Source organism: Ambystoma mexicanum, chromosome 4q (assembly GCF_040938575.1).
Source record: "Ambystoma mexicanum isolate Mex_15411 chromosome 4q, UKY_AmexF1_1, whole genome shotgun sequence".
In the NCBI taxonomy this organism is placed as follows: Eukaryota; Metazoa; Chordata; class Amphibia; order Caudata; family Ambystomatidae; genus Ambystoma; species Ambystoma mexicanum.
The window spans coordinates 104,541,809-104,567,205 of record NC_090928.1 but is presented as its reverse complement, the minus strand read 5'-3'; the positions used below and the strand labels follow the sequence as shown (position 1 = coordinate 104,567,205).

Genomic DNA, 25,397 nt, shown 5'->3' with positions numbered 1-25,397 from the left:
TGTCTCTGCGGAGTCCAGGGTATTCTTTACAACATTTTGATTGGCAAGTTTGCCCTCGGAGACAATGACGAGAAGCTTGGCTCTGGTTGGTTCCGGAACCTCCTGGAGGCCTTCCTGGAGTAGGTTCAATTGGGCGTCGACGTAGCTTGCCAGTAACGTCGGGTTATTGGCAATCCGGACGGTATAAGCAGCTGCTGACGTGGCCCGTTTGCCTAAGGCATACAACCTTTTGGACTCCTTGTCCGGGGGTGACTCTCCCGTGGCAAGGGGAACCCCTGCTCTCTTGCGAGTGTTGGTCACCACCAGCGAGCCTGGGATTGCGTGTCCTTTGATATAAAGCGGGTCGGTGGGGGAGGGCCGGAAGAGTTTTTCGACCCTTGGGTTCACAGCCCTAGTCTGAGCAGATGTGAGTAAAGAAGGGGCCAGCCGTCTCTTTACAGAGCTCAAGAGAGGGATAGACTGGCTTGCCGGAGGCTTGTCATTAATAATGTTTTCCGCGAAATCCTGTTCAGGCAATGCCTCAAGCGTGGCAATTTTAAACAATTACGCTGCTTTTTTCAACGTGTTGTTGAAAGCCATTTGATCATCCACCGGGGGAGCTTGCCGAACCGTTGTGGATGGGGAAGAGTCGAGGCAAACGATATCAGAATTGTGATCGTCTTGCTGGGGGTCCTCCCAGTTGTCCGTTGTGCCTTGATATTCCCCATAATTGTCCAGAAAAGAAGTCTCCTCTTCTTCTGTATAGATGTCTCTATGTGTGTCCTTCTGGACATCTTCTTGATAATCAACATCGTGTTGAACATCTAGGTGTTGGGCAACTCCTGTGTGAGGGTTAGGGTCTACCCGAGCTTTTTTTGGCAGAGGTTGATCAGAAGCCCCGAAAACCTGCTCCAGCCGATCCGTATACCCCTCAAATTGTTCCGTGGTCCACTTGGATGACCCAAATGGACACAACTGAGCAGCAACAGGGTCCTCCGCCCTAAGGCATTCAGAGGATCTCCTCAGGGTGGTTAAGAGGGGTACCTGGCTCTCTTCGTAAGAGACCTCAGGATCGTCTCCCAAACCTGTGGAAAACCTTTTGGCGGATTGGCCCATAACTGTGGGCGAAACCGGTACTAGACCCACCGCGGTAGCAATCCTATTGATACTCTTACTGATGGTTACTGAATCTTCGGGGGACAAAGCCTCCAATGATGGTTTCTCGGGTAGAGGCCTACTCGTAGTTAGAGGCCTACTCGTAGTTTTCTGGCCTTGGAAACCTTGAAACTTGTCGAAGTTTCTTGTTCAGAAACTTCGGCGTGTGTAGTTTGGGGAGTAGCGCCTTTATTATGTTTATTAAGTCCAGTCGTCATGCGCTGCTGCGGATACAGGGAAGGCTTCGGATCAAATCGATCCGATGGTGCTTGCGCCTTCTTCGATGAGGTCGTTGAGGAGGGCGCTTGGGTTGTGTGTTTTGTGCGGTGTGATTGTACGCCCCTGTCACCGGGTGTGGTCCCTGTAGCAAGACCAGAGTCGAGCCTGGAAGGGTCGGGGATGGGCGTGGCGGCTCTAGAATCGTCCGCCTCAAGGTCTACAACGTCCGCGTTGGACGTTTGGTCATCCGATGTAACCCCATCACTCTTGGCTGGTGTCGCGGCAGGGGAGGGATGCTCCACGCGTGACATACCGTACACGGCCCACCGCTTCAACCGGCGCTCCTTAAGGGATTAGGTTTAGGAGTTAAACGCCGAACACCGCTTTAGTGTTCTAGGGGGAGACAAGTATACACGAAGTGTGCTGGTCTTTCCACAGATATCTGACCCTTCACAGAGGGCAGAATCTAAATGGAGTCCTTTCCATAGCAGAAGGGAAGGGTGACCAGACCAAAAAGGAAAGAAGTGGAAAAGAGGAAAGACATCATAGCAGTATGGCAAACCCCGAGCCCACTCTCCCTACTGTGTAGGCCGGCCAGAAGGCCCGACCACGTGGAGGTCCGAACGCCGGATCTTAGGTGCCGGAATCCACAGCTGTAGACGGTACCCCCATAGTCTTCGTCGAAGATGTTCTTGACAGGCGAAGTGACTTAACGGGGATTAAAACGACAATTCAGTAAGATAAACAATGTCTCATGAAGAGCTCCGCTATAGGGCGACCAGTTATCTGAGGGACCTCGGCGCGTGAGGGATTTTGGGTACTACACACGTCACGATAGGGGAAGTGTTTCAGACACGCCTATGCCGATGTCCCCTTTTGGTCCCCCGAAAGACAAGATGCAATACTCTGCGGTTACCACTGGATGTCGGACCATATGCACAGGATGTGATTCTAAACAGATTAACAAGCATCAGAATGCCAGATTACAGCAGATCCAACTGTATGTGACACACAGAGCATACCTGACCCCTGGGAGAATAGCCAAGTTCTGCCAAGCGGCAGTACAATCCTGCCCAAAATGTGGATTAGTCAATGCGGATCTGGTTCATATGTTTTGGGCATGTGGAAAAATTAGACAATTTTGGGACGAAATGGCCTGAGTGTTAGGAAAAGCAGATATCACCCTCGATACTGAACCCCTCCCCGCCCCCCAAGGCCTGCCTGCTGGGTAGCTTTCCAAGACCCAAGAAGGCAAGGCATGTGAGCAAATTAAAAGATTTGCCATATGTACTGGCAAAACGTAGGATAGCGATGGGATGGAAAGCACAAAGGGGGCGTACAGTACGGGCATGGTGGGCAGATCTCCAGAAGTGGATGAATGCAGAGACCGTGGTTTGGCAAGAAGCAGCCAGCCACGACCCGGAAACAGAGTAATATGGGGTTGGATGCTTGGAGGCAGGTGGTAATGGATATAGCTGCAGCGGGGGTATGTGGATACTAGCTGAAAGAGTGGGTTGGAAGGGTGCAATGCAGAATAAACGGGTGTCAGGATTCAAGGTTTTTGTAGACTATGAATACCTCTGTCCCCAAGCACCAGTCAGGAAGAATAGAAATATACTTGCTGACCGGTTATTGGGGCCACAGGTGATTGGACCAAGGGCACCAGGTTCCCGGATGGCTGCAAAGGAAAACAGGCAATATATGGGTTAAACAAGTGTGCTACAGCAAAGCAGAAATACAGTGTTGGGTTCAGTAACAAAGCACCTACCAGTGTCTTGTGTGGGAGACGTATACCTGGAAGGGTAGATGAGCGGGTCTCCCCCTCCTGTGGTGCAAGGCTTATTCCAAGAATGTAATGGTTTGTCACCAGAAAGGTTCCGATGGAGGTGTGTCCCCTAGGGCCCCAAAAGTTAGGTTCCCCTATGTGTGATTTTAGCTGGATGGCTCCAAAGATGGTAAGAGGGCTTATCGTGACACCACAGGTAACGTGGGGTTGGGCTGAAAGCACAAATGTTCCCAAAAAAGAAATGCAGGCCGTGCAACGATGCGGGAGTCAAAGCAGTTCGAAGAATCCGGTAGAACAAATGCTGTGGCCAGGGGTGAAACAAGGAGTTAGTCCATACAGCATAGCAGAGGTCAAAGCAGTTTGGGTTATCCAGTAGAACGAACACCGTAGCCAGGGGTTAGACAAGGAGGCAGTCCCTACAGCGTAGCAGAGGTCAAAGTAGTTCAGGTTGTTCGAGGTAGAGGTAAACACCGTAGCCAAGGTTTTCACAAGGAGGAAGTCCGTAACGAAGATATCAGGGGTCAAAGTCCAGAAGTACAAGAATCAAGAAGCGCCGCTCTGCCGGAGTAAATCACAGCTGATAATAAGCACAGTGTTCAGCTGCCGGCGTCCTTTTACCTCGTTGTCATGGCAGCACGTCAATGTGGGCAGACCCGCACTGAGGCCGGTGGATCACACGAGTGTACCCATGTTGCGTGAGCCGCTTCGTAGCTGGAGCTTGCCGTGCCGTCTCCAGGGCAACAGGCATCGCGACCAGATTCGCCAGGGTAAGCGAGGTTGTTTCATGGGAGTGCAATGAGCTTTCTGAATACCAGTGGGGCACACGTAAGCCTTATGAGTGGAATCAGATGGCCTGTACAGCTGTGGTGCACGTGAATGTGTGTGTCCGTTAGTCGTGTGCGTGACAACAGGTAAACATAAGGGAATGTTGTGAGGCGCTTGTGTTATTGGGTGCTAGGTAGGCTGAGGGGACAGTAGGGGGGGCAGTTGGGGAAACATGCAGACATAATTTGTGGTGATTAAGATGTACAATGGTATGTAAGTCTGTAAATTACTATGTATAACAAAACCAATAAAAATTGTTAATAAAAAAAAAGGTTCATAATGTTGAAGTTTTGAGATACATTTAAATGAGAATACAGTGTACACCGAGTAAAAAGCGATATAGAAGTACCAAGCTGAAAACAATGACATTCAAGAGACCAATAGTTGGCTAACAGTTACTTGGAAACACAGATGAGCCGATTCAGCAACCAAGGTAAATAGTGGAAAGACGACTATATCCATTGTAAATTGCAGATATGTTTTCTTGCTTCCTTTTAAGGTGTTTATAAACACTTAGAAAAGTGGGTCTGCATGAATATTTGATGTGTTCGTTCCCACCCAACCAGCCAGCCTGTTTGTGAATGTTTAACATGTTCGTTCACAACTTGCCTAAACTCCTAGCGAGCGCACAGCCACAGGTGCAAGCTGCCATTGATGAGGGAGGGGGATGAATGTGGATAACGGGCGCTCAATAGGCCCCAAACATAGTTAATGGGCACATACATATGTCGATTGTGGGGGCAGGGTCTTCAAAGGGGAGTTTGGAGATGCTGGGTCTGGGGTGGCCATGTGGCCTCTGGTCCCCATGCAAAAGAACCCTTTGAAGTGTACATGGTATTCAACACATTGTTAGTTCACAACCAGCCCAGCCCCCTTTTGAGCGCACAACCACTTGTGCAAACTGCCATTAATAGCTGAGCAGGGATGGATGTGGATAAGAGGAGCGTAATAGATCCGGAACATTGTCAAAGGACACATCCATATGTTGATGATTGCAGGGACGAGGTCTCCAAAGAGTAGTTTGGAGACGGTGGGTCTGGGGTGGCCAATGGTCCTCGTGCGAAAGAACCCATTGAGGTGTACATGGTATTTGGCACCTTGTTAGTTCACAACCAGCCCAGCCCCCTTGCGAGCGCACGGACACATGTGCGAAGGGCCCAGTGGGGTATGGATGTGGATGATGCGATTGCAAATTGCCAGTGAACTTGTTAAAGGACACAGATATCCCATGATCCTCATGTTATAGCATACCTATATACATATTAGATGTTTGGATGTGTTGGAGACTTAGAAAAAATGCTAACAACTTTTCAGATTACCTCATTTTTCTTTAGTTTGGGAATGTGTATGGCATTCACAAACTACAAATTGTACTGTTGCGGTACCACTGTATAAATCCCTTGCATTGTTCAGAGTCACTGGGAATTTATCAAGAAGGGCTCGAACCACGCAGGCTCCAACGTGGAATTCCAGTTTTCCATTAATCCACCATGTAAACACTCGATATGCCACAAGCCTTTACCATCTTTGTAAGAGATAAGGAAATAGTTAACTTGAATGAATCCAATAATTGCATTTATTTTGTTTGCACAGACTTCTAACGTATAAAGGTATTGATATGCTTACAAAAGTACCTTTTCGAGCAAGAGAAACTTCAAAGTGAAAGGAAAGTCAAACATCTGACCTATAAACCAGAGACTGATCCTAGGGAATGGTGAGACAGCAGAGGCAACGGAGAGCGAGAAGGGACTGCAGGGAAGCAATGAAAAAACAGAAATCCTCCCCAGACCCAACTGGAAACAACACTCGCCAGCGGACAAAGAAAGCCACAAAGTGGAACAAGCAGCCTGTGCACATGGCTGCAACCGTTCAAATGGACAGAAAATGGGGTGTGGCTAAAACAATTCTTAAAGCCTTCCAGGAGAGGTCCGAATCACCAGAGGCATAGCACTGCCTGAGATTGACCAATGTGGAGAGTGTGACCACAGAGATCAGATTTTTGTCCGGATTTTTTAGGCCATCTGTGAGATTGATCTTGCTACCCAGAGGTCAAAATTGTAGTAACCACCTCAGCTGTAGCTGTAATTCTTAAATTAGGAAAATATGTGCCACACATCAAGAAAAGCAGACAACAGAGCATTATTCCAATCACAGAACGACAATAGCTTCTAGATATAGATTCTCTAAACATGTTTGGAACCCCGCACTCCTTCCGCTCTACTACACCAGTGCCTTTCTCGCACTGAGGCATCTCTGAGAAAAGGCCTTCTCGTCCTCATTCATGCAGGCCTATGGATGTCTGGACACAGAATGGAAGGTTCTCTTGTATTTGTTTATTTATATTGCGCACCTTGCCCTGGGGCATCTGGGCGCACATTTTCAAGAAAGTGGTTACATGCATGTTGACACAACAAGAATACAGGTTTCAGAGCAATAAGGTGAATCATTACATTAGTGACTCAAGTCAATGCAGGTGGTAATACAACGCAAACCGCCGGAGCAGATGCGAAGGATGCGTAGAAGGTGATTGGGTGTGGATATGTTACATGGTAGGAGGTGAATCGAGTACAAAGAGCCAGAGTTTGACTTTATTCTTAAAGGCGTGGAAGGTCGGTTCTGTTCTAAGTGCGGTGGGTATAGTGTTCCAAAGTTTGGCGGCGAGGACTGGGAAACTTACTCCCCCGGCTTTCTGCAACTTGAAACTAGGGATAGACAACGTGTGCACATAAGCGGACCTCAAGGGTCTGTTGGCGGAGTGACGCGAGAAGCAGTTGGCCAAGTAGTCGGGTGCTAGAGTATTCTGGGCTTTGTAGGCTAAGGCTAACGTTTTAAGGGAGATTCTGTGCGCAACAGGGAGCCAATGTAGGCTACGTCTAGTTTCGGAGATGTGTGATCGCCTAGGTAGGTTGAGGGCAGCCCTGATGGCCTTATTCTGGGTGACTTATAACTTGTCAATGTTTCTTTGGCTGGTCCCTAGATATAAAGCATTGCAGTCGTCAATTTTTGCCATGATTAAAGTTCTGGCAAGGATGATACTGTTTTCGGTTGGTCTGCACGCTGTGGTAAGTTTACACGTATAGGCCGAGGCAGACACCACCACATTAGTTTGTCTGGTAGGAGAGAGTGTTGAATCCAGATGGATATCAAGAGTTGTAGTTACTTTGGATACTTAATGATGTTACTGTCAATAGTGAAGGAGTTATACACAGAATCTAGTTTAGTAGTTTGGCATGCGAACCAAGGATCAGCAACTCAGTTTTTTCATCATTAAGGCAGAGCCCATGATGTGCCATCCAGGCCTGGATGACTGAGTGAACTTCGTTAAGTGCTCTAGCGTCAGCAATATGGTCACCAGTGAGCGGAATGAGTATTTGGGCGTCATCGACGTAGTTGGTGTAAGAGACACCCAGATAGTCAAGTATATCAAAAAGTGGCTTAGTAAACACGTTATATAACGTGGGGGAGACACAGGACCCTTGTGGGACTCCACAAGGGACAGGTGCTGGTTCTCTAAAACCAAGGGAGAAAAGACCCTCATGGTTCTGTTGGCCAAGAAGGAGCCAATACATGACGAGGCCTCGTCGGAAAAGTGAGCTTTGATATCAGCATGTAGACCGTTGATGTGCCAACGTCCCACAGAAGTGGCATTATCACAACTGTGATGTCCCATTTTGCTGCACTGTCTTTTGAACCTCACCAGGACCCTGCTGGGTAATTAGCTTCCCCTTTGTCTTTCTCCCGATTCTTCATTATTTTGGGAATTACCTTCCACACTTGGAAGGAACCAGAAGTCTCTGTCATGCATTAAATACCATGCAGCTATGCATTAACTACCTTCCAGCTATGCATTAACTATCTTCCAGCACCAGCTATGTCAAAACTTTTATCGATAACCTATCCCATCTGGTGATCCTTGTGCTGACTTTATTCGACTCCCTCACGCTACAGCATATTTGGGGAACAGCAATCTGTCTTCAGAATTCCAGAGAGAGCGTGTCAAGTCGTGCTCCCGCCTATGGTACTCTTCTTAACGTGGATATTGTCAAACAGGCAGGGCAGATTCTTTAGAGTTTGGAGTGTTCCTCTTCCAGATTCCTGGGATCCTGCTTCATAGATCAGGATCCTGACAGATTGCGAGAACATGGCTCTCCTGAATCGTGGAGGGGGCACTGAAATATCTTACTATTGCCATTCAGAAATTGCAGGTAGAAGTGGATACATCCAGTCAAGAAAAAGCTGTTCTTTTCCCATCTATGACCATATTACAAGGAACAGTATATCAATTCACCTGAAAAGGAAATGAAGACACGCCTGAAAAAACAAAGAAACACAGCCTCCCTGAAGAGTGATGGAGTCATGAAAACGTGCGTTTGGAGGAGAAGCTAAACTTGACTGGCAACGGAGCGCCTGCCTTGTCACCAATTTATGAAATTAAAGTCCCCTCCCCATATAACTGCCCCCCCAACATATGGGCTATCTTGCTGTATAGAGTTCTGAAAAAGCCTGTAGCATCTTGGTTCGGGGCATATGTATTGATAATGCTCAGCTCTCTATTTTCCACTAGTCCTCTTATTAGCACCATCCTCCTATCAGGCTCTATGGACGACTGTAACAGCTTAAAAGGGACATGCAGTGCTATCCACGTAATTACCCCTCTGGCATACAGCAACTATGTTGCCCTTATGGTGGTTCCTTTCCATTTCCTCCCCACCACTTCTTATTTTTCTTTTGTCCGGCAAGTTTTCTGTAATAAGGCAATATCAATTCTCTGTCACATTAAATACATCATGACCTTGTTCCTCTTCAGATAATTATGGAGCCCCCCTGACGTTCCAGGTCGCTATCTTAAGGTCTCCCATCTCATCCATACCCCATTCCACCCATGTCCTCCCTTATCTTCCACTCCATGCGCAATGATTCATATGTGTAGACTCGCTCCCCAACTCCCTTCCCACCCCCACCCTGCCCGTCCCCAACAGATACCCACCCAAGATCTAACACCCCAAACTCCCCACTCTCTAGTTACCCCAACTCCCTCCCCTCCCATTCCCCCAACCACCCCAACTATCCCCAACTGTTGCCCAGCTTCATCCCTGGATCTCAGGCTACCCCGCATCCAGCCCCTTTCCTGGTATCACAGATACTCGGGGCACAGTAGGGGTATACCGTATTACCAGTATCACCACGCAGCTACCTATCGGGGGTGATAGTGTATCTCTTGGTGCTGCTGATCTTAAGCGGCCCTTGTGTCCCATGCATTTAGCCAACAATGATTACACAATTTACATATCCATACGTCCTCGTGCGGACCAGTCCGGCTAATTGTATTACCATCTGTATTATAATCTACTTCCAAGATCACTGTCACTGCGGTACTCATTACCCCTTAGCACCCGCTAGTCCAACCTGCGGCCCCAAAGAAAATCGGGTTCACTTATCCATTCTGTTCTGCGTCTGGTCATCTGCTCCCGCCAGGCAATTTCTCGCATCCAGCCATGCTGTCACCTCCTCCCGAGTATCAAAGAAGTGTTTTGTTCTTGTGGAACACTCAGTTTCGCTGGGTATAGTAGCATGTATTTATAGCCTGCATCGAGTAGTCTCCGTGTGATTGACACGTAGTTCATCTGCTGCCTCTGCACCTGGAGAGTATAATCCGGGTACGATGTTATAGTTGCAGATGCTCTACTGATCGTACCTCCCTTGCGAAAATGCTCCAAGATCTTCTCTCTATCCTTATAGTTCAGTATCTTGGCAATGATCGGCTGTGGTGGAGCTCCCGGTGGCGGCCTTCTGGTTAGGGCTCTGTGCGTTCTCTCCACCTAAATCCCTGGGTGAGTGCTCCGCCTTCCATCTCCTGTAGCAACATATTCTCAATGTAGTTCGTAGGGACCGACCCCTCCTCTCCCTCCGGGAGCCCCACAATACGCATGTTGCACGTGTTGGAGCATGTTTTTTTTGTTAGGCCAAGCCCATTTACCCAGACATTCTTAAAAAGACTGGCTCGCGTGCTCCAAAAAAGTGGTCTTCAAGTGATCCGTTTGCGGTTCTCTGCTTGCAGCGCAGTATAGCAGCACTCCACAGTATTTACGAGCAGGTGATTTGTAGTATGTGTTGGCCCCAGATTGCTATTTCCTGGACATTTATTTTCCTTTTTCCTGCTCGAATACATAGTGGAGCTGATTTCGAGAGGTTAACTGCTCATGCCACATGCCAACGAGAATTAGTCCCTGGAAACATAAGAGCTATCATTTTACATGTTTAGAGCTGCAGTTTGTGCTGCCGCAATAACACCCTAAGGTAACGCCCAGAGCGCCGCATCGGGTGTTTGATATTTTATAGCTGAAGGAATTAGGAATTAGCATTTATTCTGTTCAAGTATGCCTGTGTGGCAGAGTCAATTACGGGTTTATCATTCTACGTAAAAAACATGCGGTATTACAATCTGCTGACCGATGGAAACTGTGCCTCTGCCAAGGGTGCCATTGAGTGCCGGAGGAAGCTTTTCATGTTAGTATTGTTGAGAGGGGATATAAGACTAATCATATCCGTGGGATGTGTCTGGTATAAGGAACAGTGTATTTGAATAGACACGTGACTTTAGAAGGGGATAGTGGGAAATCTCCTGCTTTGTATGTCAAGTCTGGGGGTTGGGTGTTTGATGGGAAGGCGTTTCGTAACACGTGAGTGGGTATATTTTATTTGAAACTGTAACGATTGTGACTAGGTTGGTAGGTGTATCTGATGGTTTTGATTTTGGCATTTGCTACCTGTGGAGATTAGTTATAGAAATTGTTTTGAATTATGAAGAAAATGAATGCCCAAGTGAAACTGGATGCTACGCCCCTGATCGCTTCTTTAATAACACGACGTATGAGCGTTTCACGTGCGGCTGCACTACCACTTCCTGGATCCTCTGATACAGATGAGGACCTTATAGAGTGCGCGCAGCAATGTTCAAACTCATGCACAACTGATATCATGCGATTATTGTTTCTGATAGCTCTGGTAACTTGGAGTCCTCCCAATCTTTGTACTGTGAGGACCGTGATAATGAGCATCAGAAAGGCTTGCATGCGTTGTACCAGTGTACTAATCATATGAGAAGTGGTGATTCTACCTTTTCCTTTATGGATACTCCCCCGATATTTAGCCTGGGGAAATTACATTATTGAGTCTTTCTCAGCACTTAGATACCTCCACTCAAGCTTCTGACAAGTCTGTGTACCCCATATCCGATTTGCCAATAGCGAATATATCGGAGGTACCAATAACTGACACTACTTATAAAAATGTATGACACATGAAGTATTACATAATAGTGCAGCTGAATCACTAATTCTTATGGAATTAAAAAAGCAAACTCGAGATTTACGTAAAAAGTATGGCAAACATGTACTTAGCTCCAATAGGAAGTGGTGTATCCATTCCTAATGGGATGGAGGCTGTATCTCAACCTGAAACAACTGAGTCCAGTGCAACTATAGTGGATACTAGTGAGGATATAGTGATACATCATGAAGATGCTGTGTCTATATCACAAGATTTAAAGGTTCCCACTGAAGCAAACGATTTGCCATCACAATTTACCATAAAAATTTCAAAGAAAAAGGAAAAAAAATAGACGCAAACAAGCTCAAGCACAAAGTGTAGGTAAGCTATCTTCTCATACATTTTTGAGGATTGGTACCTTGGGTGGTTTAATGTATGAGAATCAACCTGAAAGCGATACAATCTTGGTTAAGGATTCTCCTGTCAAAACTTCAGACACAATTCAGCGGATACCTGTAATTGCTCAAACAAACGGTATGGAACAGACAAATGTGATAAATCAGTGTGGGTACTCCGATGATGACAATTGTCTTTCTGAGGCGCTAGAGAATAAAGATGTAAGCGCCAGAATAGACTTGAACTTGAAATCCATCGAAATGTGAGCTCTGGATATGTTTGATATCTTTAAGAATCATGCCGCCCTATCTCGTACAAATACACTTACATTGGAGGTTGGGGCTGTTCCTGATGATACAACTTGTTTCCGTGCAGCCACCCCGTTTGATGTAAAAGTAGATGCGATACAGACAAATTCCCTGGTGAGTGGCCCAATGGTTCAACCCGCACCGAAGCAGGAATTATTTCCAAAAGATAACTGTACTAATGACTACAATGAGGAAGTAAGGAAGGGTTCCGTTCTACCATCAGCGACTCAAATTCCTCTCTGAGGATTTTGTTCGAACTGTAATAAAAAATATACCGAGCCAGAAGCTGGATGATGAGAAAATTTGACAGGGACCACCTGAGAGGGTCCCAATATTTCATTCAGTGGTAGTTGACATGGACTCTATTCCTCCTCTGGGCAATTTTGGCTTTAGTGGACCTGTGGGACATAGAGATCGTCTGCTGTGCCCCCCGAAACTAGTATAGGCGTGCCAAATATACAATCTATTTCTTTGACTAAATATAACATTGCAGAACCGCTTCAGGAAACGGTTCCCCGCTCATACGGTAACCGTTATCCCAAAACAAATTTACGATCTCCTGTGTTTCCAAATGATCCAGGTTTAATTATGTACTATGTACTTGATGATGCTGGTCCTTATGCCTTAAATAGACCTTATATATTAAATTTTTTTTAGCAAGATACCTGAATTAAGTCTGATAACATCATCGGATATAAAGTTGATAGACTACACACATCTGCACAGGTACGATTATATATGTATGGTGATTCCCTCACCTTTAGTACGATCATTGATCCTGAAAGAAGCTAGATCTTTACAGAGGAAAGGTTTTGATATACTCTGCTACCAATAATTAAGGAAGGTTGAGAGGAATGTGCAATCAGATTCCACAAGATATAATGAAGCTAAAAGGGTTAAAGATCATGGGAACTCTCTCATGAATGAAGAACGATCTAATCTTAATGGACTACAGGAATGGCAAACTCTTGCAGTGTCCTTAAAGGAATCGATATCTCAGCTGAAAAATATGGGTAAATCACTTTAGCGAAGCCAAAACATATTGTTTGGCATCCTTTCCTAGAATTAGGTAGAGTATGTAATGATTTTATTTTGTCCTAATCCAGGAAACATGGGCGCAAGGACAATTGTTGTGGGACGGAGATGTAATTCTGTGTCTTCGTGCTAGGGGTGGATCCAGAGGTCGCCCCAAAGGCAGCATAGCAATAGCATTTCGGAATAATAAAGAGATCTCAAATGGTAACAGAAAAGCATATAAATACTTCTGCAATAGTAGCTACTTTCCATGTAAAAACATTAGATGCCACTTTACCCTTGATGTTGATTAATACATACTGGAACAGTGCAGAATATACGGGCAGTATGTTGGAAAAATTGATGGATGAATTGAATATCTTGATTGAGGAATGGTTGGACTTAATCCCTGGAGGGCATATAATCCTCGCTGGGGATATAAATGCGGAATGTCATTTGACTAGTTGTGAGATGGAGTGGGCATTAATTGCTGTGGTTGATCATAGCTCCAGAATTGGTAATAAAAAAATATACAGGTGCATTATGGTTATTATTTACTATATCTTGGTGTCTGACACTGCAGTTCAATGTTAAATCCACTTGGCATGCTCATGGTGAGTTGTCCGTCATAGACTACATGTTTGTTACTGACCATATAGTTGAAAGGTCTGAACATTTGAGTGTAATAATGAGTCTCATAGTGTTCATGCCTTGTTGTCAATTAATTTAAAGTGGAAGATAGACTGGGAGTAACAATGTTTACTGTGCTGGTAATTTGATCAATGTCAGAGGAAACCGAGTGAAATGGAATCCTGTGAAGACTGTGAAATGTAATAATCTGATGATGCACGATTTTACCCAAAGTACGTACGAGTCCAAAATGCTTACACATTGTGCTGAAATCTTTCATGCGTACCTGGAGAAGATGCTGTATACATTTTGAACGCCCGACCCTATTGGTATAGCACAGAAAAACAAGACATAAGTACACATTTGACAGTGAGATAAAACAACGAAGAGCTCAATTGAACAAAGAATTGCGTGAGATAAAAAGGTTAAATGTAACTCTGCAAACGGTTGAAATACAGTATAGAAGTTGTCGGCAACGGTATAAGACTTAGTTGATTCACCATCGTTATGTACAACATCAAAAAGATGGTGAGGCCATGCTCAACGCCATGAGTGAGAGTAACTCTAGAAACTACTGGTCACTAATTAACAATACTGAAGTTTCACAATTTCAATTGACCATAAATCCTATAAAGGAATTGGTGTGGTGTAAACACTTTGAGTGTCTATACCATGCCTCAGACTTGTCTCCATTAGAGTCTGCAATGGAACAAGTAAATTGTAAATACATGGAACACCACCCTCCTGCATGTATGCAGGAGGGTGGTGTTCCATGTATTTACAATTTAGAGGTGGGGTCTTGCACCTCTATCTCCCCTGTAAGTGCGACACAGCTATTTTTTCACCAAATATCAATTAAGGTCGCTGAGTGTCATCAGGTGGTGTAAGCTAACCCCCATTTGCATTTGAACAAGTAAATTGGTTTTTGGACGTTTCAGTGATCAACATAAGGAGGTGTATTAGAAAAGCGAAGCCTTCTACTACTCCCAGTCTGAACAATTTGCCTTTTGTGACTTCAAACAAAATGCGACGTTGTGGTCCTGGATATTGCATTTTATATTCAGAAATGTGATCTTAACCAAGACTATTCCTGATTCATGTAAATTGTTTTATGTTCTTCTGATTTAAAAAAAAGGAGACCGTTTGAGCCCTATGAATTATCGGCCCATATCGCTGAATCGCTGATGAACGTTGAGGCAAAAATGTTTGCATCTATAGTTTTGGACCCGCTGTTAAGCTGGATGGGTGAGCATGAAATCTTGGATATAAGAAAGATTGGGTTCAGGAAGGGTATGGGGACGGACGTTGGGTGTTTACTTGTTACTACATTGCAGTATGAGGCGAAGCATAGGAGTCAACTTCCTTTATATGCTGCATCAATGGACCTCTCCTCGGCCTTTGATATGGTCGATAGAGCCTTGCTCTGGCGGAGGTTAATGGATTGGAGGTTAATGGATTTGACCATCGATATGGGTCTTTTGGATGTGTTGATATACCTATATCCGGACACTGTGTTGAGAGTAAGACTCAGTAATGTTGGCCTAATGTCAAAAGAAATAAAGGCGATGAATGGACTCAAGCAGGGATGTGCTTTGGCCGCAATTTTGTTTAATTTGTATGTGTCTGGTGCGAGGAATGTTCTAGATGAAAGTGGCTTAGTTGCACCAAAGATAGGTTTAACTGTTATAAAATGGATTGCCTATGCAGATGATTTCTTACTTTTTGACCGACCTAGGGTAGGTCTGCAAAGGTTGATCAACTATTTCGTACAGTTTATAAATGATTTGAAGCTAAAAATAAATCCTCAAATAACTGTAATTATAAATTTAGGGCATATGAGCAAAAAATGCTCAAAGCCAATATGGACTATTGAGGGTTCAAAGATACATTTGCAGAAATCAATACGTTATTTGGGTTATTCTTTTTCTAGTGCTATCACTCATTGCTTTCTGAAAAATTGTATAAGGATGAAGGCCTTAGAGGCCGGTCGATAAATGAGAGTAATTGAAAGGAAATTTGGAACATTTTCTATGTCTGCATGCAGACACTTTTATTGAATGAAGGTCATTCCCAGATTAGCAGATGGGTTAGAATTCTTTCCCGTTATACTTGGACCATATCTAAAAACTATAGAAGCCATAATATGGAGAAAAGGTTCTATTCTTTTTACCAAAATGTACACCAATAGAAGCAATCCGTTATGAGTTTTGGTCTTCACTCTTTAAAAAGTATTATGGAATGTAAAAAGCTAATTTTATATAGAAAATGCTTAATAAATGAAATAAATACATTATGTAAGAGATTGGGTGACAATGTGATGGCAAATTATATGCATGCATTCAAAACCGATGTTCAATCTACTATTACAAATGTTGGTCTTCGAATAAATTGTCTCATTGAAAATCCATCTAAGGTAAAAACGTAGGTCAAAGCTTTTGATTGGGTCGAAAATAACGCAGTAGTTTTGAAATCGAAATCGTACTCGAAAATTATATCAGCTTGGAAGTGGTACCCTGAGCCAGAAAAATACATTATAAAAAATCCATCATGGCAACTAAGGAATAGCATAATGAGATTTCGGTTCAATGTATTGAATAAACAAGAAGTATGTTATATGCATAAATGGATAAGTGAAGAGCGGAAAGTTTGCCAATTCCATTCGATTGAGGGCCAAAAAGAATCTTTGATGCATTTACAGCTGATCTGCCCCATATTTATTAATGAAAGGATTGAATATTTTCACAATTTGTAGATGATGTCTGTAATGTATATAGGGAAAAGCTGTGGTATGAAATGCTACATGGACCATCGATAGCATTGAAAATGAGAGTGAATGCTTTTTTTTTTTTAAACTGTGTTTATTTTATTTTAAACAAATGCAGGGTTACAACAACCAACCACTTAGGCAGGCAGCAAAAATTATATTAAGAAAGTCCCTGAATACCCCCCCCTCCTATGTCCCTTCTAGCTTGGATCTTCCCCTAGTGTTCAGCCCTCTCGGTCCGTTCCGGGCCCCGTCTCTTCCCGGGGCTCCCTCCCAACTCAGAGGACCCTCTGGGCATGCCAGGCTTTAAATGTTAGTGCCAGAAATGCTTAATCATATTCCTGGAAGGGGGCCCAGATGTCTAAGAAATGGTGAAGAAGGCCCGCTCTTGCTGCCGTTACTTTCTCCGCTATTAGAATGCCCTACATCTTCCCCCACCATAGGATCATTAGGGGGCCCTCTGTAGTTTTCCAGGAGCATGCTACCTCAGTTCTCCCTGCAAGAAGGCATTGGGTTATCAGCTTCCGGATCGGGGGTACACCCCCAGGCTTGGAGCAACCAGGAGTACCAGCTCGGGCTCCAGTGGGAGTGCCACCTGGGTGATATTCTCAATGGTGGCTAAGCATTGTGTCCAAAACTGTTTTACCCTGGGGCAACCACATGTGGTAGAAGGAGCCAGGTTGGCTACAGAGTCTCCAGCAGGCGGGGTTTAAAGCTCTGTTCATATGGTGGAGCTTCAGGGGAGGGTAGTACCAGCGCAGGAGGATTTTGTAGGCACATTCCCTGTTCGTTATGCAAGGAGGAGGCGTGGATTCTCGTCCATATGTCCACCCATTCTCGGTTGTCTATGCATCGTCCCAAATCGGCCTCCCATTGTGCCATATAGGGCGCCTTTGCAGAGGAAAGTCAGGCTGCAGGCGTCTATATAAGGTGGAAATTCTTCCCTGCGCCGGGGGCTCCAGCAGGGTAAGTTCGAGAGCCGTTGCAATGTGTGTCGCGGCATGTCGCATGTGGGGGTTGGAGCTCCAGTGGCGGAGTTGGATGTAGGGGAATCTTTCCGTCTCCAAGAGGTGAAAGTGTTACGCCCCGGGTTCCTCGCCACAAGTATGGGCAACTCGCCTCTTCATTTCTGCAGCGTTGGCAGTTGCCGTGGAGACGTAGCGTTTCCCGTGCCACAATACAAGCAGGTCACGTGCCTAGTCAGCTGACCGGGACACGGCAAGGCAGACTCCACCCCTTGACAAACGCACATAAGCGTTCAACACCCGGAAGACGCTGCTTCTAATTAGCGTTATTCCGTATTGTTTCATTCTTGGATAACTCGATATTTGGACTTATGCACTCTTTCTCGACTTGCTCCTGCCTGCCTCTTCTATTTTTGACGAACCGGACTATACACGAGCAGTTTGCTCGAACTTCATTACCCGCGCCTCGTGGGCGTTCTGACCTTGTTTCCACCATACTTTTTGAGTGACTCATCTCCCGACTCCGCTCCCCTGGGGACAAGCTCCTGCCACCCAAGAAGCTCACTACACCGCTACAACTAGTACTGTTTGGTTTCCTACACGTCAACTCCAGTGGGTAATCCTAGAAAATACCATATCCATCTAAGATGCTACCTGTCATACGACCCAACCAATCCTCTAAACACCTTTACATCTACAACTTTGTGGAATTGAACATTATTTTCACTCCTTTAGATTGTGCTGTTTCTCAAAGGCACTTCTTGGAACAAACGTACACTCCTGGACGCTACCCTGTTTTGTGCACCAGCCCGAATCTAGTTTGGGTCCCTCGTGCCACCCGGGAAGTATTACCCTTCCTAACTTTCCTGTTTATTATTTTATACCTCTGTTGTTTCTTTACCTGAAGTCCACCAATTGCCTTTTGGGTAAGCGGATTTTGGCTTTACTGCTACCTTTCCTGTCTTATAGCATGGTGAACTTACCCGCTTTCCTTCTCCCTTTAGTTACAGGTCTTCTACTGATACCATTCCCACGTCTGTTTTCTAGTCCAACCTCACCAGGTAGAATCACTTTCTGGGTTACTCCATTTAAGAGATCGTGTTATATTTGTATCTAATATCTTGAATTTTTCTTGCAGCATTGGTACTCCGGTGTGGACATCCCCGCTCTTTTGAGGAATCAACTCTTCTGCCTGGGTTTCTCAAGGCAGAGGGGTATATTGCCTAAAAGAGCTCCTCAAGTTGAGGAGGCCTGGTTCTGGGTGATCCCATCGTGGGAACACCTCAGCTTGGGCTGAACTATTTCAACGTCGCTCCCTCTTGTCTGTTGATTCGAGGTTGGAGCAACGCCCCGGCCTGATGACTTCAACCGTGAGTAACAGAAAGGCCTCCTTGCATTGTTCGAATGTGTTGGGCTCGCCCCCTACAAAGAGTTGGCTCAGTGTTGTTAGGCCTCCCGCTATCTTTTTAAAATTTTGGGGATGAGTGCCAGGGGAGAATGCTGGATTGAGAAAGACAGGAGGGGACGGGCTCAGCCCTCTTGAAACTCCCTTACGCTTCAAGGCCCAGTCCCATAGCCATAAGGTTTGGGTAGTAGAGGCTAGTAGCTTTTCCCCATCGCCGGCGATGCAGGGGTTCAATGTGTGGCAGGAACTGCAGCGGGAGGGGGAGCCGTGATTGTTCAGTTTCTACCCATCTGGAGGGGCGGGGGGTCGGAGGTCAACATCCATGCGTGAGATTGGGCTAGCTGCGCTGCTGTTTGATAGTTTCATAAGTTGGGGACTCCAAGTCCCCCTAATTTTGCATCCCCCATCATCGTGTTCTGTGAGATCCTTGCTTTTTATTTCCGTATGGCTGGGAGGGGAACTGCGACGGGTAGTGCAGCACTCACATATAGGAACCTGGGGAGGAGGTTCGTTTTGCAGGCTGTAATGCGTCCCATCAGGGAGATTTCCTGTCCTGCCCAGTGCTCTAGGTCCCTTTACGAGCTTTTTGAAGAGGGGAGGGAAGTTCACTCTGTATGTATCCTTCGGGTTTGTGGGGATCTGCACTCCCAAGTACGGAATCAACTTCTTTTCCCTTTGGATGGGACTGAGGGAGCTGAGGGCTTTTATTTCCCCTGAGGGCAGGCCAATCCCCAAGGCAGCAGATGTGCTAAAATTGATAGTAAAGCCTGTGACCCTCCCAAAGGTGTCAATTTCTGCGAGAGCCTGTCTTATTGAGGTGAGCGCTTCTGAGATGGTTAGGAGCACATCATCTGCGTAGAGGGCTATTTTGTGTTGAGACAGGCCCACCTATGGGCCTTTGATGTTAGTGTTCCGTCTGATCCTCTGGGCGAAAGTTTCCATTACCAGGGCAAACAGTAGGGGAGATAATGGGCACCCTTGCCTCGTCCCACAAGTCAGCGCAATTGGATTGGAGAGTGTGCTGTTAACCCTGAGGAGCGTTTCGGAGATCTGTAGTTGGCCATGACCATGGCCCGTAAGGCGGGTCCAAAGCGGAATGCCTCCAGCGTGTGCTGCATAAATGCACAGTCGACTTTGTCGAATGCTAGGAGTGCCATCTTCTGTGAATCCTGGGATGCAACGTCTATTAGGATCAAAGTTCTGCGTATGTTATCCCCCGTGGACCTGTTTAAGATGAAACCAGTTTGGCCGGGATTGATTATGCTGGGCAGGATCTGTGATAGACAGTTTGCAAGGACTTTGGAGTAAATGCTGGCATCTATATTCAGGAGGGCTATCGGTCTGTAGGAGATTATATCCTTCAGGTCCTTGCCTGGCTTGGGGAGGAGAATGGTGATCGACTCCTGCGTGGAGGGAGATACTGCACCAGAGTCCCTGAAGGAATTGAATAGTTGGACCAAGGAGGGGGTCAGCTGCAGGCAAAATATTTTGTAGAACTTGGTGGAGAAGCCGTCGGGACCTGGGGCACGGAGTTTAAGAGCCTTGATGGCTGCCTCGATCGCCTCCCCTGTGATCGGCGCTTCTAGGGCATCCCGGGCCGAGTCATTCAGTTGGGGGAGGGATGCCTTTCACATGAATTCACAGTGTTCGTCGGGATCTCGCAGTGGAGCATCCATCACCTGTTTCATGTGGTCTATTGCAAGTTGTAATTTCTCCTGTTCCGAGTATCGCACCACCCCCTGATGGTCCCTGAGTCCAGGTATGGTGTTTCTCCTGCGCACTTCAGCTAGCTTTGCTACCATTAATTCATTTGCTTTGTTATTTTTCGTGTTGTAGAATTGTTTAGTCTTCGCCCAGCAGGTGCGTCATATGTTCTGCATAATGTGCTTCCAGCTTGTTCCGGGCAGTATGGACCAATCATTGAGATTTTGGGGACCAACCCTTCTGTTTGTGAATCCCTTCTGCTAATCCGAGTTCCTCCTCGAGCGCCTGGTGCGCCTGGCGTAGGCGTTTGTGATATGCCGCTCCCTGCGCTATCAGCTCCCCCCCGTATGACTGCCTTCATAGCATCCCAGGTGTTCGCTGGAGTAGTATCCTCGTAGGGGTTTTCCCTGAAGAAGCTCTGAATGGACCTGGTGACAGAGTCTCTCAGTGCCATGTCATTAAGCATGGGGTCGTATAAGGACGAGCTGCGTTGGGGGCTTGGGGAGGCATGATGCCCTCTGAGTGTCATAGAGACCGGGGAATGATCTGACAGAGTGCCAGGAGAAGATCTATCCTTGAAAAAGTTCTGTGGACATAGGAGTAGAAAGAGTAGTCCTTCTCAGTAGGGTGGAGCACGCGCAATGCATCTACCACATCCAACGACCTGCAAAGATGAAGGAGACTGAGGGCCAAATTGAAGTCCCTGGGGGAGGGCGAATGTGATCTGTCTTTAGAGGGGTCTGGAACTCCGTTGAAGTCTCCGCCGATCATGACTTGGCCCTCCACAAAAGGGGATAATTCCTCGGTCAGGGATTCGTAAAAGCTGTTTTGACCTTCGTTCGGTGCGTACACGGAAACAAGTGAATATAGTTGACCCAGAAGAAGGCACTTAAGTGCTACATAGCGGCCCTCAGGGCATAGTTTTTAAAATCCAAAATGTGTGTGTATAGGCCATTCGCAAAGAGAATCTCAGTTCCCCCTTTCTTGGCTCCGTTGGATGTTAGGAATTGATGTGGGAAGTGTTTATTACGCAGCCGCCCAAAGTCCGCCGGCAGGAGGTTTGTCTCCTGTAGAAATGCCACTTCGGATTGGTTATCCAATAGTAATTGCAGCATGGATTTGTGCTTGGAAGGGGAGTTCAGCCCCTTGATGTTGTGGGAAGAGAACTTCAAGGTGCGGAGGGTTGGGGTGGGCTCTGAGGCCCCCATGGGGCACGGTCGGGGGGTCGGGAGGCAAATAGGCCAGTCATTATTTCGGGGGAAAAGTAGCTGGATGTCATCCTGCAAATGAGAGTTTAACTTTGGCCACCAACGGGCGGCCAGAACTGTAACTGTCCGAGGAGCCAACGTTTTGGGGTTGGCGAGCCTCTTGCCAACAGGGCCATGCGTCCACCCCACGCCAACGTGGCCGGGGTGGTTGTCCTGCCATCCAAGGATATTCTGAAGGTATGCACCCTGGAAGTGGGCATGGGCCGTGGGCAGCCCGATGCACCAATGCTTGATCCAAGTGTCGGCGTCACCGGAATTTCAGTTACCAAGGTGTAGGTTTTCTGGGTATGTCTCTGCGGATCATCTTCCCCTCCTGTTCTTATGTACTTAAGACCATGAGGCCCGTCTTGGCTTCGGCGATGCGGCAGCTGTTCCTCCTTCCGCGCCCTCAGATGTCGGGGACCGCGAGGCTTCAGGGGAGCCGGGGTGTAAGATCTTTTCTGCGTCTTCTAGGTGGCTGATTCTCCGGGATGTGCCATTATGTGTAAATTGCAGCGCTGTTGGGAAGAACCATCTATAGCAGATCTGTATGTCCTGCAGGAAGAGAGTCAGTGGCCGAAGGACTCTTCTCTGTAGGGCGAGAGGGGAAAGGTCCTGATAAATTTGGAGCGGGGAGCCCTGGAACGTAAGCTTGTCTCGGGTCCGGCCAATTGCAGAGGTAACATCTTTCGAAGCATAGAAGTGGACGCGTGTTATGACAACGGGGTGGGGGGGGGGTCATCTGAGTCCATTCCCTGGCGGGGCGTAATCTGTGGGTGCGATCCAACAGGAGTTGATGTTTATCCAGCTGCGGCAGGAGGGACTGGAAGAACTCCACCACATACCCCGCCAAGTCTTTGTCTGGCACTGTGGATGTAATGCCTCGGATCCTAAGATTGTTGTGGCGAGCCCTATTTACTAGGTCCTTTTGCTTGTATTTGAGGATCTCACACCTGTCCTGAGGTGCCCGGATGGAGCGCTGGACCTCCCCTAGAGTAGTGGAATGGTCCTGCGAGTGATCCTTCACTTCCCCAAACCTCTGCTCCACCTCTGTAAGCCTTTGGTCGGTGTGTTCTAGCTTTGCTGTGAGTTCCGTCATGCAGGATCTAAATTCGGTTTTGATGTCTTCTTTGGTAGCTAGAGCTCCTCTATCATCCACGGTTTTTGGAGTTTTTAGCTTGTCTGAACATCGTGGTTGAGGTGCCGAGGGGGGCGGGGGCTACTGCAGGAGACAGTGGGGACCTTCTTGCAACAATTCCCGGTGAGGGGTTGACCCGCCTTGTGGGGACTGGTAAACGTGGCATGTGGATGTGTGTGGAGCAGGCTTGAAGGCACTAGAGAGTGGGGAGGGGGGGTGGGAGAAGCACCAGAACTGATTGCGAAGGTCAGGGCGGTTGGTACTGTTGCTCACCCGGAGCCTGTCTGGGTCCCGCGGTGACCGCCTGGTGCTCCCCAGCTGGTGGTGCCAAGAAGAGTTGGAGTGGGCCGGGGTGCCCCAGGAATGGATAAGTGTTGCACCCCGTGAGGAGTAGTAAGGAGGCTCGGTGAGGAAGAGGGTGTGGGTCCGGCTGTCTCACCGTCGCTTCTTGTGGCAGTGTTGAAGGCCCAATGAGGTCAAGCAGGTAAGCTGTGTGGGAAGGGGCGCTCCTGGATCCTGGGGCAGCCTTGCAGTAGGGCGTTATCCTGGTGATTACGTGGAGGAGCCTCTCCTAGATTAGGCCCCACGACAGGCCCAGATGTATCAATGCAGTCCCTCTGGCCCCTGGATAGCTGCTGGAGTGCCTGGGGCCCCTCTGCTGGACCCTCCCCCGGCGCTGTGTAGGCGATGCAGAGGCCGTGTTGAACTTCAAGATTGGCGGGGGGACAAGGCTCACACACGCTCCTCCGAGTTGTTCCCAGTTGCAGGGTGCAGAGACCCCCCCCCCGGGCCCACACACGCGTCCGCGTCTCCAGCGGCGGGTGGGGAAGCCCAAGGGAGCTCAAGATCTTGCCCAGCCCGTGAGATTTCGGGCTGCAGTTGCGGACCGCCCGCCCCCCGCCCCGTGGCTCCCTCGCATCATGACCGCGGGCGGAGGCGAGTCGGTCCCTCAGATGCTTCTGGTGTTATGCTGGCTGCGGATGGCGCAGAGGCGCTGCTGCCGGGGACCTCAATAGAGGAGGACAAAAGCTCCTGGAGTGCGCCGCGGGTCCCCGGGCCATTCCCCTGACCCTGACCGCCATCTTGGTGAGGCGTGATGGTGGGCCCGCCTCGCCTGCCGAGCTCGAGCTGCAGGGTCCCGGGTCCGCCCAGCCTTGTGAGTTCGTCTGGAGGGGCGCGGGACTTTACCACCCCGGACCGCGCACAATGCTGCAGAGGTGGACTGCCGATATGTTTTTAAATGAGGTGCTGCATCGGGTCCCACACGGAGGCCCTCAAAAGAGCGTCCGCATCGCCGGCGCTCTTGGCCACGCAGTGAATGCTTTTTTTTTTTTCCAAATATATTTTTATTGGTTTTATACATGCATTGCATTGGATGTTTGCAGGTACATAAATAGCGCTGGGCGCTGCGCGCCGCGCGCTTGAGTTCAGTTGTGCAAGTGTTAAATCAACAAGGACAATGTCCTTCATAACAGAACAACAGTCATAACAACAACAGGTCAGGGGAGGGATTCTGGGGTGAGGACAGCGATTAGTTTAGCCCTGGTGGGCCGAAATGGGGTAAATGTGGGTGACAAGGGGACTTTGTGTGAGCTTTTATGCCCTTGATCGATTTCAGCTCGCAGTGCGTGGGATTGTTTAGGCCTTAGAGCCTCATTCCTGGGTTCGTTGACAGGCCAGACCCTGGACCTCTTTGTACCTCCGCACAGCCTTGGCCCCTTTGTGTTTAGTCGGTTTTGTTCATCCAACGCAGGGAAGGGGGTTGTCGTGCTAGGCCTGGAAATTGTTGGGTAAAGTCTAGAAAGGGAGCCCACGTTTGGAAGAATTTATCTCTGTTTCCGAGTCGTAGGGCAGTAATTTTCTCCGCTGCAATTATGTCCCAACATTTTGTCCACCACATTTGCACTGCCGGGCCCTCTGGGTTTTTCCACAGCCTGGCTATGGAGATTTTTGCCGCCGTGAGCAGATGGGAGCATAGTTCTGCTCTATGCCCGGAGAGGGGGAATTGGTCTGCCCCGCTTGATCCAAGTAGGACAATGCCTGGGTCCCAAGGGATGGTGAGGCCTGTGATTTTGTTGATGTGGTCCAGCACTGTTTTCCAGAACTCCGTGGCCCTGGGACATGTCCAGAGTAGATGAAAGAGTGTGCCTTTGTCTGGGCACCCTCTCCAGCAGGACGGGGGGATTGCGGGATTGCATTTATTGAGTATCTCTGGGGTCCGATACCATCTGAAGCATACCTTAAATGCACCTTCCTTGTTGGTAACGCATTTCGAACTCCTGTTCGCTCTAGCCCAGATGTGGTTCCACTCCTCCACCTCGATAGGTCTCCCTATGTCGTTTTCCCACTTTAGCATGTATGGCTCTTTGCGTGCTGGGTCGGTTCTGTCCAAGAGCTTATAGAGGGTGGAGATTCTGCCCTTTGGCGGGGGACCGGTGAGGGTGAGTTCCAGGGCGGTAAGGGCTCTGCTTCCATGGCGTTTCACCTCCCTGTTCGATAGCCAGTGGCGGAGCTGCGTGTATCTAAATCTCTCGCTCTCTGGCACATCAAATTTTTCCTTGCAGGCCTCGAAGTCCAGGGGGTTTCCCTCCTC

The 25,397-nt window shown here is 47.6% G+C and overlaps 1 long non-coding RNA gene across 1 annotated transcript in view; it reads right to left on the bottom strand.

The window, feature by feature from the left end:
- LOC138467499 (uncharacterized) overlaps positions 1–25,397 on the bottom strand; it is a 153,808-nt gene that overhangs the window by 68,612 nt on the left and 59,799 nt on the right. Inside the window, exon 2 of the long non-coding RNA XR_011268102.1 lies at positions 13,868–13,904. This is a non-coding gene — a long non-coding RNA (uncharacterized lncRNA). The remainder of the gene's footprint in view (positions 1–13,867; positions 13,905–25,397) is intronic.